The sequence below is a fragment of the Rana temporaria genome, chromosome 3, assembly GCF_905171775.1.
Source record: "Rana temporaria chromosome 3, aRanTem1.1, whole genome shotgun sequence".
Lineage (NCBI taxonomy): Eukaryota > Metazoa > Chordata > Amphibia > Anura > Ranidae > Rana > Rana temporaria.
The window spans coordinates 363935918-363955131 of record NC_053491.1 but is presented as its reverse complement, the minus strand read 5'-3'; the positions used below and the strand labels follow the sequence as shown (position 1 = coordinate 363955131).

The following is a 19214-nucleotide window of genomic DNA, read 5'->3' as shown; positions in this document are numbered from 1 at the left end:
TTCAAAATTGTCGCTCTATTTTTGTTTATAGCGCAAAAAAATAAAAACTGCAGAGGTGATCAAATACCACCAAAAGAAAGCTCTATCTGTGGGGAAAAAAAAGGACGCCAATTTTGTTTGGGAGCCACGTCGCACAACCGCGCAATTGTCAGTTAAAGCGACGCAGTGCCGAATCGCAAAAAGGGGCCAGGTCCTTTACCTGCATAATGGTCCGGGTTTTAAGTGGTTAAGCTGTGGCACAATATCTGTAAAGTAATTTCTATTTTAGTGAGTTTCTCTCACAACTATTTGCTCAGTTCCTGTCCTCTTTCCAGGAACCATTCTGGCCCAGAGCCATAGCAGTCGGGGCTGATTGATGGTTTGCGGTGCGCCAGAAATGGGCAGGGAGGGCCTTTGAAGGGACCCTGGTGGTTTTTTCCCTGTTGGCTTACACTCAGAGAATTGCAGACCTGGGGAACTCTTTCTTATGTCAGTGATGTGTCAGTGTATACTGCTGACTCACTCACTCACTCACTCTATCTTCTGACTTGGGAAACTCCCACTGGGCTGGACAGTGCAAGGTATCTGCACACACACAGTGATCCTCACTCTCTGAGCTAGCTGTTGGGAGAACTCTGTACACCATTTTCTCAGGGGAAAAAGAAAACTTACTTTTTATTTAAATAGATTTAACTTATCACTTCTTTTGCTGTACAAAACCTTTCCTGATCTGCTGGAAGGAGCGAAGGCAACAATCCACGAAGACAGGAAGCAGGTAAGAAATATATGTTTTGTATACATTTGTATATAAAGAGGAGTTTCCAAAACTGAATCTTAAACTGAGGTGTGTCCCTTCTACCGTCATTTGTCATTAAACTGAGCTCCATTTTACATCTGGCAACTTCTGGAAAGAATAAGGAAGCGTGTGGTAAGACTACTAGGCACACCGTTTTCATTTCAAAATCACTTCCCTGAATAGAAGTTAAATATTTCATATTCAAATTTCTCCTTCAATTATCGTGTTTAAAGTAATTGTAGCAATTGACAGGATTAGAGAATTTAGATGTTAAACAGTCAAATGTCAGTTTGTAGAAATATTAAATGGATTAAAGTGTATCTAAAGCTAAAGGGCCAGATTCACATACATTTAGATAGGCGCAGCGTATCAGAGATACGCTACGCCGCCGTATCTTACCTGGCTTTAAGTCGAATCCAGGAAGATTTTGCGCCGTAAGTTACGGCGGCGTAGTGTATTTCTGGCGGCGGGATTCAAATTGGCGATAAGGGGGCGTAATTCATTTAAATGAAGCGCGCCCCCGCACCGATTGAACTGCGCATGCTCCGTTTCGAAATTTCCCGCCGTGCTTTGCGCGAAATGACGTCGCAACGACGTAATTTTTTTAACTTAGACGTGACTTACGTCCATCCCTATTCACGGACGACTTACGCAAAAAAAAAAAATTCAAATTTCGACGCGGGAACGACGGCCATAATTTAACATGGCAAGTCTATCTATACGCTGGAAAAAGCCGACGTAAGAGAATGCGACGGCCGCGCGTACGTTCGTGGATTGTCGGAAAAAGCTAATTTGCATACCCGACGCAGAAAACTACGCAAACTCCACCCAGCGGACGCCGAAGTATTGCATCTACGATCCGAAGGCGTACAAAGCCGTACGCCTGTCGGATCGAACCCAGATGCCATCGTATCTTGGTTTGAGGATTCAAACTAAAGATACGACGCGGGTAGTTTGAAAGTACGCCGGCGTATCAGTAAATACGCCGGCGTACTCGCTATGAGGATCTGGCCCAAAACTTTTATTTTTAGAGCGTGGAAGGGTTAGACCTGCTGCCTTGTTTTTATAGCTGGGGATTAAATCCACCCTTTCTATATGCGGATGACCAATGTCGCTAAATAAGAAATTGATAGGAAAATCTAAATTCAAAGCTGGATTCACCAGCCACTTGCATTGTGTTTTGCCATATGTTTCAGCAATATCTTGAAGCTTGTTATTATGTTGGGCCTGTTGCAAACTTTATTGTGTTGGGCCTGTTGTATGAGCAGGTTAGGGCCCCTTTTCAGACTGCCGAGACTTGAAAGTCGTGCAATTTTTACGGCGATTTCAGGGAATGCCTGTGTAAACTTGAGGTCTATGGATCGCAACTTGCATCAAAGTCGGACCGAAGTAGTACAGGGACTATTTTGAAGTTGGTGCGACTTGAAGTTGCATAGATATGAATGGGAATTATGGGGTACAACTTGTCATGCCACTCTGATGTCCAAAGTCCCACGAAAAGTCGCACAAGTGTGAAAGGGACCTCAATGCACCATGATGTGTGTAAAAAAAGAAAAATGCATCTCAAAAACGTGTTGCAATGTAAGCACATAAGTGTGAATCCAAGCTGAATCGTTCAATGGGGACACCTGTTCTGTGGTAACTGTCGGGTGCCTCCGTTCTGTGGGATCTGCTTGCTCAGTAGGGATCCACGCTGAGCAGGCAGATCACAGGTCCTTCTCCGCTTACTGAGCAGAGCAGAGATGGACAGAGTCCCGCTCTCCTCTATTGGGAGATCGGATGAAAATGGACCTCTTGTTCGTTTTCATCAGATCCCATCCAATCCGATCCACCAGGTGGATGGAAAATAGGACCTCCATCCCTCTGGTTTTGGCGGAGACGATCGTGTCTGATAGCAACGGGTCCCAGCGGACATGTCACCACATAGAGGTGAATTGAGTGTCCGATCAGGTCCACCTGAAAAACTGAGAGGCGGACCTGATTGGAAAGCCCGTGTGAAAGGGGTCTAAAAAGGGATTTCTTATTGCTTGAATTTCCCCTCAGTCCCCTTTGCATCATGGCAAAAGCCAGTACTGTGTTTCCCCGAAGTATGACCTACCCCGAAAATAAGACCTTATTATTATTTTCCACTAGGGCTGCAATATAAACCCTACCCCAAAAATAAGCCCTAGTTTAAAATGCTTGTAAAATCCTATAATCCACTCTATTATAGTAGTATATCATGTACAATGTGTGTGTTTCTGTAATATAATTGTGGGGGAAGAGAGCTCCGACGGGTCACAGAAGCGCAGAGCGGCGCTACAACAAAGGTATTTGGCACAATTATATTACAGAAACACACACATTGTACATTATATACTACTGTAATAGATGTGGATTATAGTATTTTACAAGCCTTTTAACCAGGGCTCATGTCCTGCGGGAACGCATGGGAACGGAGTCCCTGCACTTTTTTCACAGCAGGAACGCAGTTCCCGTTGCAGGACTAGAGCAACCGAGAGCAGCCGAGCCGCCCGAGCAAATGCTTCACTAAGCGGCGATGCCCAGCTCGAGTCACTGTGAGGGGCAGGCGAACCTTAGTAATTCTTTGTTACTGGCCACTTCCTGTATATGGATTCATCGGGTAGTGTGCGGGTATTCCGTCACTTCCTCGATGCCGCAAAAGCTCCCAGGAGACATTGCGGCATTGAGGAAGTGACAGAATACCCGCACACTACCTGATGAATCCATATACAGGAAGCGGCCAGTAACATAAAGGATTACTAAGGTTCAGTGGATCCAGAAAAAAAAAAAACATGTGGTTTAGTAATTATGCATATGAGCATATCATTTATTTTTTTGGTGGGGGAGTGGATCTTGGGTGGGAGTTCCCACACTTTTTTTTTCCCCAGGACTTGACCCCTGCTTTTAACTTAGTTCACACTGGGGATTACTGTCAGGCAGGGAGAGAGAGGGGGAGAGAAGACAGCGCATTACATGGTAAGACCTACCCCAAAAATAAGCCCTGCTGTGTCGTTTGTTGCCAAAATCATATATAGCCCGGGTTTATTTTGGGAGAAACACGGTAATGGGGAATCTTAAACTGGACACAGCAAAAAAATAATCTGACCGATGTTAACCAAACCCTACTTTATCCAAAAAAATAAAAAACATTTTGACTATACATACAGTACACTTTAACAAACATTTCTTAGTGGAAGGAGACTAAAAAGTATAGACTAAAGCCCAGACCGATGGACTGTTTTCATCGGTCAAACCGATCATGTGTGGACCCCATCAGTTTGTTTTCCATCGGTTAAAAAAAATAGAACATGTTTTAAATGTTTCCTATGGATAAAAAAACGATAGAAAAAAACGATCGTCTGTGTGGAAGTCCATCGGTCAAAAATCCACACATGCTCAGAATCAAGTCGACGCATGCTCGGAAGCATTGAACTTCATTTTTCTCAGCACGTCGTAGTGTTTTATGTCACCTCGTTTGGACACGGTCGGATTTTTGACCGATGGTCTATAGGCAGATGAAAGTCAGCTTCGTCGGATATCCGACGAAAAAATCCATCGGATTAGATTCCATCAGATATCCGATCGTGTGTACAGGGCTTAAGAAATAATAATAAAGTGCCTGTTTACAGCTAGAATCCAATGGGGTAAACAGGGTACAGGCATACCCCGCTTTAAGTACACTCACTTTACATACACTCGCGAGTAAGGACATACCTGCGAGTGTATGTAAAGTGTCTTACAAGTACTGTACGGACATTTTGCAGCCCCAGTAGAAGAAGCTGAAGCTCAGAGAGCATACCCCACCCTGTTCCAGTGTGCCCCTGACACCCCCACTACAGCCCCTGAGACCTCAACTACAGCTCTTGACACCCCCACTACACCCTAGAAGTGAAAAAGGGTATTGTTTCACTTTAAGTACATTTTCGTTTTACATACATGCTCTGGTCCCGTTGTGTACTTAAAAGTGGGGTATGCCTGTATACTGTTTATGTACGATTAATTTTATCATTTATAGTACTAAATGTCCATTGCGTTGATTGAGATTTGTATGTAAATGTTTTATTGCTATGCCTTATTGTTATATACCGGAATCAGCTGCCTTTTAATATTCTGGTATTTGTTTGTAAATTCAATAATAAAAAAAAAGTAATAATGAAATGGAAGAGAAGAGGGGTGGGGTAGTAAGAGGTAGGTGATGGTGTATTTTAATTACAAAGACATACAACCTAATGCTCCCAGAAAGTACCCATATCGGGATGAGTGCAGTGAGTTTTCACTGACCAGAAGTCAGCAGTGCCTATAAGAAGGTCGTCCCCTCAGTATCAGAACTTTGTCCTTGATTATATGTAGGAATAATGCATTGGATTCTTCTTTAATCATTATGTGGGCTAAAGCACACATTGTAAAAAGTCTGCAAACAGAAACTATTTTTGGAATAGAGGTTGTAAAATGTATTTGCACTTTGACCAGAAACTTTATTATGGCTCAGAGTTTGTGCTTCCAAATCTGTTCACTTTATAGGCCCTAAAAATTTCTATTTTGTGCGTTTAGCTAATAATATATTAATGTGTAGTCTATCAATGTGAAAGAGGGAACAAGCTTCTTCCTGGAAATTAGGTGTACGAAACACGTTTTCTTGTACAGGGTGGATCCTTCACACGTAGTCATGTGACCACCCCATTGCACAATCTCCAGGATTTTGCAGGCATACATCCTCCAAGTCTGAAGGTGAGTCTTAGTGAATAGATGAATGATAAGGGAAAATTGTTATCAAATACTTACTGTAATTTTCCTTTCCTGGCCCATCCTCACGTCGGTACACAACGGGTTAAAGTGGAGGTTCACCCGGAAATGTTAATTTTTAACCTTAGATTCATGCTCATTCTGTCTAGGGGAATCGGCTATTTTTTTTAAAATCGAAGCTGTACTTACCGTTGTAGAGGGCGATCTTCTCCGCCGCTTCAGGGTATGGGCTGCGGGACTGGGCGTTCCAATTTGATTGACAGTCTTCCGACAGGCTTCCCACAGTCGCATCCATCACGTCACGATTTTCCGAAAGTAGCCGAACGTCGGTGCGCAGGCGCCGTATAGAGCCGCACCGACGTTCGGCTTCTTTCGGCTACTCGTGACGCAATGGATGCGACCGTCGGAAGCCTGTCGGAAGACTGTCAATCAAATAGGAACGCCCAGTCCCGAAGACCATACCCTGAAGCGGCGGAGAAGATCGCTCTCTAAAACGGTAAGTACAGCTTCGATTTAAAAAAAACTAGCCGATTCCCCTAGACAAAATGAGCATCAATCTAAGGTTAAATTTTTTTTTTAGGGTGAACTCCCGCTTTAAAGCGGAGCTCCACCCTAATTGCAACATTAGCCTATTTGTACTGCCAAAATTAAAGTGTCACACCACTTCCTCAAACTTAATTTATCCAAAACTGAACTTATCATTGTTCCTCCCCCAAGTGCCTCTTCCCCTGATCTTTCTGTCAAAATTGATGGCACAACTATCAGCCCATCCCCACATGCCAAGGTCCTAGGAGTACTCCTGGAATCTGAACTCTCCTTTAAGCCTCACGTCCAATCACTGTCCAAATCTTGCCGTCTCAACCTCCGCAACATCTTGAAAATAAGCCCCTTTCTAACCAATGACACAACAAAACTCTTAATTCACTCCATGGTCATCTGTCGCCTCGATTACTGCAACTTCCTCCTCATTGGCTTACCTCTGCATATTCTATCCCCCCTTCAGTCCATCATGAATGCTGCTGCCGCCAGACTCATCCACCTTACCAACCTCTCTGTCTCTGCTACTCCTCTCTGTCAATCCCTTCCGTTCACCCAACAAATTAAATTCAAAATACCAACTACCTTCAAAGCCAGCCACAACTCTGCCCCCAGCTACATCACTAACCTAGTCTCTAAATACCAACCTAATCGTTCTCTTCGTTCTTCTCAAGACCTCCTGCTCTCTAGCTCTCTCATCACCTGCTCTCATGCTCGTCTCCAGGACTTTTCCAGAGCCTCTCCAAGCAATGGAACTCCTTACCCCAATCTGTCCATCTATCTCCTTCTCTATTAGCTTTTAGAGGATCCCTGAAAACCCTCCTCTTCAGAGAAGCCTATCCTTCCCACACCTAACAACTGCATTTTAATTTTGTCCACCTGATCATCCCCCACAGCTACTACCCTTTGTTTCACTTGACCCTCCCTTCTAGACTGTAAGCTCTAACGGGCAGGGCCCTCTGATCCCTCCTGTATTGAATTGTATTGTGACTGTACTGTCTTCCCTGATGTTGTAAAGCACTGCGCAAACTGATGGCGCTATATAAATCCTGTATGATAATAATAATAAATTGTACAATTTCCTCTTTTGACCAAGTACACTCTTAATAACTCGACTATGTGTAAGAAAACCGAAGTCTTCCTGCTGTGCACTCAGTGACTCTCGTGTGAAACTCAGAGGGACCACTTCCAAGTTTTTCTGGAAACTGGATACCACTTTAAAATTGAACTTTATAGATAGACGTGGTATCGCTATCTCTGGTAAAAGGAACAGGAAAAAAAGACACCAAAGGGCCCTTGCAGGAAAGTATTGCGATCTTCAGAATCCTATCTGAAGTAGTTGCTGTCAAGAGAACTAGTTTTACTGTGAGGTACTTCAATGGGAATGAAACCTATTGTAGCAATTTCTGATTGTAGCGCTACCCCCTCAGGAGCCGCTGGTTAGATTTGGGATCGGCATAATTATGTTACCTCTGTGCTGTGTCTAGGGATGATGATGATGGTGAGGAGCAATAACGGAATGTCCAGATAGCAGGGTGACATTTTCTGTGCTTTATTACTGGTCCAACATGACCAACAGTCAAACTGAGGTAGATAGAAGTAGGTTGGTGAAAGGAGAACTTGCAGATTCAGGCCTATGGATAAACAGAAGCAGTCCTGCTTCCAATAGCGACTCTTACTTCGTCGCCACTTCAGCCAAAGTGGGTAAAGTGCCCCTGGACAGGTCCCTCTCACAGGCCTGGCAGCCAGAGCGTCACTTAGAACCTCTGGGAAGGAACAAGTCTCTGCCACCGACTTGGCTCTATAAGAATTAAGATTAGTGATGAGACCTCTGCCACAGGCCTAATAATGGATGGTAGAGCGGATCCTCCCAGTCAATAATTCGCCTAAATCTTGCTCAGGTAGACTTCTTATCTTTGGGGTCACCGACTGACAGTTTGCAGCATATAACCTGTCAGTGTCCGGTCACCCAGATCCCCAATGGTTCGTCTAAGCCCTGTTGGATCACCTGCCTCTGGGCTCACCTCAGACCAACTCCCCATCGAACAGCACAACTCGCTTGGGATCTTCTTAATAAGAGATGAGCGACCCTGTAAGTCACTGTGGCCCCTTTGCAGCATCAGTTGCTCCGGGCCATGAGGGCCCAGAGTCAGGAACTCCGCGTAGCACGTGCACCCCGGCCTGGTAGGCCATCTCGCCGGGGCCCATGATGTGCGCACACCCTGAAGGTGGGTGCCGCACCTGGAACCAGGAACGGGCGAAGACCCCACAAAATGTCGTCTGTCACAGAAATACCCTTCCCCAGCATGCCCCGCGAGGGAAACACTCCTCTCATTGGCTGCTGGAGAAAAGCGGCTCTGCCTGGACCCCTCTGGCGCCACCTGCTATCCAAAGATGGAAAAGCATCCTTGGAACACATAATGACACCACAGGACAGTCCAGGGCTGGCAGCAGCCCAATTTAACAGATCAATATGAATGAGAGCAAGTAACTCTCTCATTCCCCAACTAAATTTGACATAGCACCTGTACTGAAAAGTACACAGGCGCTACATGATCCATAGACAGCTCAGCTCATAGGTTAAAGAAGGCAACTTGAAAACACCTTTAAGTGCCCCCTGGCCATAGGTACTACCACTGCCAACAAGATCTTAAAAAATATTCCATTCTGTAAAAGGCAGACATCTGAACTGGAAGAGACATCTCGCCACCGCAAATCTCACACGTCTCTGGTGCTCGGCATTGATTGGTACATGGAAGTATGAGTCGGCCGGTTGATACCAACTGGTCCTCCTGCTGAACTGTCCCGGCGACTGTCTGCATGGCCTCCATTTCCAATAAACTTTTTCTACATTACTTTTGTTTCCTTAAAGTCAGACTGTCGTAATGGTATTTAATAATATAATTTAACAGGACATAAGATGATATCTGCTCAATAATATTGTGATTTTATAGGATTTTTATTTATTTTTTGAATGCCAGTTCCCTGTTGTTGGTGTATTTCTGGAACAAGAAGTGATCTTTTTTGTATCATCAGTATACTGTAAATGTAATAAGCAGTAAATATTACACATCGACTGATAACACTAGCAGCAGTGACGGAATTATAGGGGTCGCTGGGATCGCCATGGCGACCGGGCCCCTTTCTGCAGGGGGCCCTCGAGGGCCCCCTGTACACTTTGATAGGAGGAGCGGCAGAGGCGGCTGAGATGAGCTCCCCGATCGTCAGCCGAACTGTGCAGGGAGCTCGTCACATTAACCTGAAGTGAAAGTAGTGAGTGCTGTGCTCTATGTCTCCCCCAAGAGTGCAGTACCCGGCAGGAAGAGCCAAAGTAAAAGTCTGCCTTTTTTTATGACTGTCTATCTACTGTATGTGTGTTTATATGTGTGTGCATGTGTGTGTGTGCGTGTATGTATGCATGTGTGTGTGTGTGTGAAGATGTATGTATGCATGTGTGTGTGTGTGCATGTATGTATGCATGTGTATTAGGGTGCCCACGTGTCCTGGATTGCCCGGGACTGTCCCGCAATTGACATGTCTGTCCCTGGTCCCGGGCACCTTCATTCCGGGACAATACAGTGTCCCGGAATGAAACAGAAGACACAATTTCCCCCTACTACTAACTATATTTCCGGAACTGGTTGCTAGGGTCTGACGCTGCCTGGCATCTTGCAACCAGTGACAATTTACTCTCAGACAGTGAGGCCAGGAGCGAGGCCTGCACCTAGTGCAGCGCTACTATCCCCACCCACCTCGGCACCTCCTCCTTCTCCGGCACCTAGCGGCAAGCAGCAGGGACTGGTGTGATCTTCACTCTACAGATTGCGACTCCACTCCTTTCCTGTAATGCACAGGGCTCATGCAAAGGGAGTGACAGCAGTACTGCATCTGGCGGCAGGCTATGGGTGGCAAGCGGCACTGCATCTGATGGCAAGTGACACATTCAGCTGGCAAATAACCCACTGCCAAATTCCCCATCAACCCCGAGACTACATTCCCCCCCCCCCCTCATCTTTTTTGGGGAAGGTGAGGGGGACGGGGTGTCCCTGAATGGCAGTTTGGAAATGTGGTCACCCTAATGTGTATGTGTGCATATGTAGGTGAGTGTGCATGTATGTGCATGTGTTTATCAGTGACGGTGCGTTCATAAGGGCGCATGGGTGCCGCCCCCTCTGCAGCCACCCCCTCTATGACCAATGGATAGATTTATGCATAGCATTAATCTATCTATGGCCACCGCTGCCACTCCCATATTTAGGTGTCCGGGCGCCTGAATCACAGTGGGGGGGGGGGTGTTTTTGAGGCACCTGATTAGAGCCATAGGCCCTAATATGCTTCAAAATAGGTGAACTGCGAGCGCCATGCTTGGCACTCAGAGTCCACCCAGGTGTGTTAGAAAGGCAAATTAATATTCACTTTCCTAACACTGAACCACCTCTCCACAAGTCAGGTGTGCGGGTCTGTTACCCATCACCTGATTGGCTGAAACGATAGGCATGGCTATTGGACGCCTATCAGGAGGAGAGGATGGGAGATGAGGACGGCAGGAGACGCATGGAGGACCCCGCTCGTGGCCGTCGCCCACTGCCCCACCGAGACAGGGTAAGTGCCGGGTGAGCAGACGGGGGGGATTCACAGTGGTAACATTCGATTGGCATAGTTGCAGCATTTGATGGCACAGTGGCAGCATTTAAATGGGCACAGTGGCAGAGATTGATGGGCACAGTGGCAGAGATTGATGGGCACAGTGGCAGCATTTGATGGGCACAGTGGCGGCATTTGATGGGAACAGTGGTGGTGTTTGATGGCACAGTGGCTGCATTTGATGGGAACAGTGGTGGTGTTTGATGGCACAGTGGCTGCATTTGATGGGAACAGTGGTGGTGTTTGATGGCACAGTGGCAGCTTTTGATGGGCACAGTGGCTGTAAATGATGGGCACAGTGGCTGCAATTTGGAGCACCAGCCGCCATTGGTTTATATGTACGTGCATTTATATATATGTGTGTGTGTGTGTGTGTGTGTGTGTGTGTGTGTGTGTGTGTGTGTGTGTGTGTGTGTGTGTTTTTACATGTATGTATGCGCTTTTAAACCTGATCACCTATATGTGTACATTTAGAAAAAAAAATTCTATAGTTCATAGTACCAGCAAATAAATGTTGTGCCTCTGAAAAGCGATCCATGCTCAGATCGCTTTTCAGAGGCATTTGACAGCCGGTAAAGAGGCAATATGTTGACTACTGACCGCCTGTTTTAACCTCTTAAATGCATCATCACTATGCAGTGTAGCCCCATTCACCTAGGGGTATACTTCAAGGGTGCCCTGACTGGAAAAGATTTGGGAAACACTGACATAGAGGAAACAATCCCCCCCCCCCATTTTCCTCCTGCAGCCGCTGAATGCCTGCGGGAGGGAGAAGAAGAGAAACAGGGGGAAATGGAGAAATCGGTTCCTTTATATGCAGCCACCCACATGCGACCGTGACCTGTTGTTACACCACTGGGCTCGGCGAAAAGAGCTCTGTCCGGGGGTCAGGGGGCCCTTCATAGTTTCTTGCATCGGGCCCTGAAGGTTCTAGTTACGCCACTGACTAGCAGGTAAAAGGGTAATGCAGCTTGTTTACACAGCAGGAAGTGTTGGGAGAGGGGTGACTTGTCCATCCAGCTCTACCACATTCCAATGACAATGCCCAGAAGACGTTCAGGAAATCACTGACATTCAAATGCAAGACGTTTTATTTTTTGGTTGGAGGTCTGCCTAAGTTTCTCAAAATACTTGATTCTGCTCTTTGTTGGTGCTCCTCCTACCTATCTTACTACACCTACAGTGTCACTTACACCTCTACCTCCTCCTGCCCTGTTCCTGAAGGTGACCCCCAAGTCTTCGTCCTCAGATCTCTACTAGTTTCTGTCTACACCTCTTCCCTGGGTCAGCGGATAGCCTCCCAAAGCTTCCAATACCATTTCTGTAAATAAAAAATAGGTGTCAAAAATAAGGTACAAATGCGCAACCTTTTATGTGCAAACAAAAGTGCAAGTGAATAAACCTAAATCTTTCAGTGTGATATAAACAAAGTCCAATAGACGGTGGCTGACAACACCGCTTGCTGTAATCAGAGGTATATGTAAAACCACTCTTCATCCAGAATTTTCAGCAGAACAGACAGAAATGGTGTATAGAGAGGCCGCTTACCAGATCTGATGGATGGAATGGTAGGTGAGTTGGATCCGCGCTGTGGAGAGCAAAACAGGAAAGGAAATAAGGCGAACTGCTGCCCCTACTAATTTACTGCCACCTGGGTGGAGTAAGAAAATAAAAGAAAGGGAGGGGGGGGGGTGTAGGTTGTTCTAATGAGAGAGGATTTAACCACAAGGTAGCCTCTAACTAGTTGTATACCCGAAAGTGATGAGGTGTAAACGTGAAATATGTACCACACAGTAAATAAATGAAAGAAACGTAAAAAATTTTGAGGAAAAAAAACTTTTGAAAAAAATGTGAATGAATGAGTGTTACACCCTCGGCCGGGTGTTTACTAATATTCCAGTGGATTCACGTGTGTATAAGTAAAGGTAAAAGACAAACAAACAGCCTTTGCAAAAAAGTTTGAAGAATAAAATAAAAATCAAGATAAATAAATGTGCGTCCTTCCAGCTCGTTTTTTTTTTTTACATTTCCTTTAACAACCAGCTATAAACAGGTTAAAAAAAAAACGCAAAACACTAATCGCGGCAAAATCGCGGTACTTTTTTGGATGCGGGTCCATTGAATTCTATTGCATGCAAAACGCTGCTTTTTGCAGAAAAAAAAGTCCCTGACCCTTTCCAAAAACGCAGAGGCACAAAAAAGCATTGATGTGAACATGTTCCATAGGAAACCGTGTTAAAAAATGTCCCTGCATTTCTGCAAAATGCACCAAAAAACGCATTAGTGTGAATGGAGCCTAACACCCACCAACATTTCTTTTATATAATCCTGTTTTTGCTTTTCCATTTCTGAATGTTTTGTTCTACACCTAGGAAGAGGGTGTTTGTTCATTTTTTAATTTTTCTTATTTTTATATAGGATCTATTTTTCACCAACACCCGGCCGAGGGCCAAACACCTGGAAGGACGCACATTAATTTATTTATCTTGATTTTTATTTTATTCTTCACACTTTTTTGCAAAGGCTGTTTGTTTGTTACCTTTACTTATACACACGTGAATCCACTGGAATATTAGTAAACACCCGGCCGAGGGTGTAACACTTATTCATTCAAAGTTTTTTCAAAAGCTTTTTCCTCCAAAATTTTCAAAGTTTCTTTGATTTATTTACTGTGTGGTACATATTTCACGTTTACACCTCATCACTTTTGGGGTATACACCTAGTTAGAGGCTACCTTCTGGTTAAACCCTCTCTCATTAGAACAGCGCCAACCTACACCCCCCCTCAAGATCTGATGGATCCCTATCACAGAGATCATAAAGGCTTAACAAGTCTCCACAGGACTCCACAGCAACTGATCGTATCTCCTCCACTCTGATCCTCCTCCACCAAAAGACATCTGGAACAGGTGCATGCGGTCGTGCCACAGACAGGATTACTCCCGACGAATGGACATCACTCCCAGCACAGAACGTATTAAATGAGGGTATAGCAGGGGGAAGATATGAAAAGCTTCATGGTGCAGTATGTCAAAAGTAGAAAATCCCCTTTTATTTTGAAAAATCAGGGTACTGACATCCAAACAGACATTTTTTAAGTTTAAAAAACAGTTTCAGAAAACAAGCTGTCATGCAGCCGCAGCTCGAGTCAGTCAGCTGGAGGCGTGGTGACGCCAGATTGTATTGCTCCGCCCGACGCTGCGTTTCTCCATACGAGGCTTCGACAGGGATAGGAGGCAATAAAAAATTAAAAATATGTGCACTTTTATTTTAAGTTAATCACATAACTGGTTTCATTTTACCCCAATAATGTCTAAACATTTTAAAGGATATGCACCTTTTTGAACTTGTTTTGCACTGAAATGTATTACGGAACTTACTTGCATATTGGGGTCAATTCACTATCACTTACCGCATGCAGTAACATAGTCACGCGGCTAATTTGCATAAATTATTGCATGCGGTAAGCTCTTAAGTCAAATTCACAAACAGAACAGAGAGTAAAAAGACATGCACTATTTATCATCAGGGTTTTGCTTTCGGTATCGCATGCTCCACCCCCAAAATAGCTGGTTTCTAAGGAGCGAGTCTCTGACAACGGACGACTCATGTGTGTGTGTATATAATATGATATCCCCAATGTTTAGATTATTGGGCATATATATGTTTCCTTTTTCTAGCTCAAAAACAAATAGCTCAGAATTGACTGTCCTCTATCCCACCAACATTTTTTCCAATGGCATAATTTGGTTAAAAAAACTCTTGAAAAATAAGATTTAGCATACTAACATAGTGGTTGTGTACAAAAATGCTATAACATATGGTCCCCTTGGCGTGCCGTTTATCCATTGCCGGTCGATTCCATTACTTATTTTCAGGACTTTATATTTTTGTTACTACTCATGCAGATGTGTTTCTGGAGCTCTTTTTTCTGTTTATTTTTTATGTAATGCTGTTTGATTTTGTGTACTGGAATTTGCAGCTGAACTGACATACGTTGTTAATTATATTGCATGCATTATTGGGATATGTTTATGGAATGTATTTTTTTTTCTGCTTTTTATTTTTTTTGTGATTGTTGTTTTGTATAAAAATTGAAAAGAAAAAAAAAAGCTAAACTCAAGGCAAACCACTAGTTATATATCAGACAGGAGGCTTCGTATCTTATGCAATTCTTTCTTTACTAAAGCTCATAGCAGAAAGACATAAAAAACTTTATGGTAATTTACAATAAAAAACTCAAAAGGACTACCAATCCCAGCAGTCCCTGGGCCAACGTGGCCCCTCCCAGGCCTCAGCCTATATATGGGACTGTCTGAGGTAACCACATCCTCTTTCTTTCTGCTCATCGCAGCATATCAGATAAGTGTTAGATGATAGATATTACATACAGCTGTTATTATTACTATTGATTATTGAGCTGGGGGGAACCCCCCCCCTGCCTGCCTTTTCTCTCAGCTGTTCATTCGTTTATGTCACTCGTTTCTATTTTATTTTATCTTTTCATGCGGTTTTTCCCTGCATTTATATGTAATTGTGGTATGTAACTTTACAGCCCCTTTTTTCTCCCCTGTGTCTTGTACCCACACTCGCCGGACGAAAGTGCGGACGTTCCCCTCACACATCCGCTGTATGAATTTGCTTCCCCCCCCTCCCCGCCCGTCCCTCAGCAGTTTCGCCTGTCGGCGATACTCAGGGCCGGACTTACCATTGGCCTTGACTGGGCTCAAGCCCAGGGGCCCCACCCAATAGGGGGCCCCCTTTAAAAAAAAAAAAAAAAAAAAAAAAATTTTTTTTTTTTTTTTTTAGGGGTCCGGAGGCCCCCAGGGCCCCGGACGGCAACCCCCCTTTTTTTATTTATTTTTTGTAAAAAAATGTTTTTTTTTTATATATTTTTTATTTTTATATATATAATATTATATATATATATATATATATTTTTTTTTTTTTATTATTATTATTAAAGGGCCCAGGGGTCTCCAGGGCCCCGGATGGCAACCCCCCTTTTTTTTATTTATTTTTTGTAAAAAAATGTTTTTTTTATATATTTTTTATTTTTATATATAATATATATATATATGTATGTATATATATATATATATATATATATATATATATATATATATATATATATATATATATATATATTATTATTATTAAAGGGCCCAGGGGTCTCCAGGGCCCCCGGATGGCAACCCACCTTTTTTATTTTTTTATAAAAAAAAATTCATTTTTTTTTATATATATAAATAGATTTTTTTATTAAAGGGCTCAGAGGTCCCCAGGGCCCCATGTGGCAACCCCCCCTTTTTTATTTTTTTTATAAATGTTTATTTTTTTATTTTTGTTTATTTTTTTATTTTTTATTAAAAGGCCCAGAGGTTCCCAGGGGCCCAGAGGTCCCCAGGGCCCCCGGGTTTGGCAACCTCCCTTTTTTTTATGTATTTTTTTATAAATGTTTTTTTTTTATTATTAAAGGGCCCAGAGGTTTATTTTTTCTTTTTATTAAAAGGCCCAGAGGTCCCCAGGGCCCCGGATGGCTACATATATTTATATATATTTGTTTTCTTCTTTTTTTTGTAAAGGCCCCCCCGCTTCTCAATTTGCGGCAGCCCCCACGCTTCTCAATTTCAGGCGGCAGCACCCCCACCCCCCTAGGTTCTCTGCTTCAGGGGGCCCATGCCTTAAGCTGTGCAAGGGGCCCCAAAATTCCTGATGGCGGCCCTGCGCATACCTCCCAACACGCACGGATTCTGTGGGACTTTCCCGCACAGACAGCTTCTTCCCGCAGTCCCGCAAAAGGGTTAATTTTCCGGCACTGCAAGAGGAGGCAGCACGGAAGCAGGAGGAACCGGAGTGGTGTGTGGAGGACTGTGGCTGCTGAAGGGAAGATAGCCGAGAGCCGGGCTAATGACAGTCTGTGGCCCCGGCTGTTGGCACAGGTGAGAGGCACTCCCCCCCTCAACAACTGCAAAATCCCCCCCCGCTCAACAACTTTAATGCGCTCCCCCCCGCTCAACAACTTCAATTCGCCCCCCCCCCCCCGCTCAACAACTTCGATCCCCCCCAATTCTCGGCTCCAGGGGGCCCCTTCAACACTCAAGCCCAGGGGCCCCCACCACCCTAAGTCCTGCCCTGGCGATACTACACTGCAGACGGCGCCATACTTCTCCCTTCTTCCCTCACGTTCGCGCGCGGAGGAGGGGCGGGACTCGGCGACATCCAATCAGCGCTCTGGGAAGCGTAGTCTCGCGAGACTTCGCCCCAGAGCGCGGAAGAGCGCGGGCTTTCTCCCTCACACCGCTGCCAGTGCAGATCGTCCGGTGTTGAGGTGAGGAGGTCCTGCTGTGCTGTTCCCATCCTTTCCCCTTCTGCCCGGAGATACTTGCTTATCTCAGGCTCTTTTAACCCTACCATTCAACTCTATGCTTACAGCAGTCTGTAAGGATAGAACAAATAGTTTAAAGAGAAATATTTCTTCACTTCAGTATAAATTAATGTAGATATATACTTAGTGTATATATATAGATATATTTACAAATCGTTTTGGAAATTACCTTTCTTCATTATATATACACATATAAAGAGGTGGTCAGTGATTGTATACGAGTTATATACTCATGTCTGAAGACAATTATACTGCCCCCCTCGCAGGGGAGGCTTTTACCCTTGATACTACGCAGTTTATGACAGCTGCTCAGATCCAGGATCTGATTAACATCTCTGTCCAGACGGCTCTGGCCTCGGCCATCCCGTCCAAGGGACCACACACCTCTAAGCCTGCTATGACTAATCCGCCTCTAAATGGCGAACCGCCAAATAAGAAAGGCAAGGTTTCTTTCAAGCAGAAACACACGCTAGCAGCACCTGACTCCCCGACAGGGGAAGTAAACAATTTGTTCCAGGCAGTACCCTCCCCGGTCTGCCAACCCCAATATCCAACAGACCCTGACCGACCCCTGGGCCTCAGGGAGTTAGACACTAAGAGGCAACGGTCCTCACGAAGGACCAAACCTGACTCCTACGTCGTTTCCTCGGACGAGGACTCGCCAGGTGCTTCAGGGAGAAGCGAGTCTGATGACTACGGGTCTGATGAAGACAGACAGGATATTGAGGATACGGCATTTCACTCCAATGCCACCCCTGATACTCAGGGAGAAGTTATTTTGGATGCACTGGGGGAACCATTCTTCCACCCAGATGCCATCGCTCACCCGCGATCTGGCGACTGGTCCCCACTGCCTCACGTATCTCAATACGTAGAACATTGGGCCAGGAAATCCCTGGACAGACCTGCCCGCAACAAACTAAGGGCCGAATGCCCTAGACCAGCCATCCCCAACAAGGTGGTGGCCACACCAGAGGTGGACCCCATGCTAGCTAAATATCTAGCGAAATCAGGGAAACTCCCCAAAAAAGGGATCGAGCGGTCCTTTAAGGCTATCCAGGAACGCATCCTTGATTTAATAGGACCCCTGACTAAAATTCTGAACTTATCAGAACAAGCAGCCGTTTCGGACCAACCAGTAGACCTAATGCAACTCCGCGGCTGGGCCCAGAGAGCCATTTGCCTAGCAGGTACGGCTAACACCTCCTGCTCAATCGAGAGACGCCGTTCCATATTAATGCGGCTAGACCCCCAGCTATCTCACCTGGCAGAAACAGAACCCGGCCCTTCAGCGGGCGGTATGCTCTTTGGGGACAACCTCCTCAAAGACATCAATAAATTCGTGGGATTATTTTCGGGCCTTGACAAGGCCCAGACATCACTAAGAAAGTCAGGAACCGCGAGAGTTTTTAACAGGGCCGGCAGAAGCAGAGGCCGGTCTGCCGGCCGCGGTTCCACCTACAGGCCACAAAACAGAAACCCTCAATACCAGTATCAGCAGGCTCCTCCCACCTACCCCGTTCCAGTGGCGCAGCCAGCACCGTTTTTTCCACCCAGGGGCAGACCATGGCGCGGACGCGGCGGACGTGGTTACACACGATCACGACCTCCATTCGGTGAGTATTCCATACACTCCACAACCACACATACCAGTGGGGGGACGCCTGAAATATTTTATCCACGCCTGGTCTGCGATTACGGCAGACCCGTGGATATTGCAGACGGTCATGGGTTTCCAAGTAGAACTTCTATCTTCACCAATGTTAAATGTGGCCCCTCACCCCATCAATTTCACGAACCACAGCATTGCGCTCATCGAGAGCGAAATTCAGGACCTCTGGTCCAAACAAGCAATTTTAAAAGTACAAAATTGTTCCCCGGGATTCATAAGCAATCTTTTCCTTGTCAAGAAAAAAGGGGGCGGGTTCCGTCCCGTAATAAATCTAAGAAATCTGAACCAACATGTCTGCTACAGACACTTCAAGATGGAGGGCATCCACTGCCTCCGAGACCTCCTACAAACGGGAGACTGGTTAGGGAAAATAGACCTGAAGGACGCCTATCTCACCGTCCCTATTCACACGGAGTCACAACACCTACTACGATTCCGTTGGAAGACTCAGA

At 45.1% G+C, this 19214-nt stretch overlaps 1 protein-coding gene across 2 annotated transcripts in view; it reads left to right on the top strand.

Moving 5' to 3' along the window:
• The first annotated feature begins 528 nt into the window (after positions 1-528).
• The window catches only part of BCL2L14 (BCL2 like 14), a 36423-nt gene continuing 17737 nt past the window's right edge, over positions 529-19214 (top strand). The window contains exon 1 of one of the 2 annotated variants that reach the window (XM_040345379.1): positions 529-754. The gene's annotated coding sequence lies outside the window, so the exon portion shown is untranslated. Of the gene's footprint in view, positions 755-843; positions 908-19214 lie in introns of those variants that run through there. The other variant, XM_040345380.1, reaches the window with a different exon arrangement.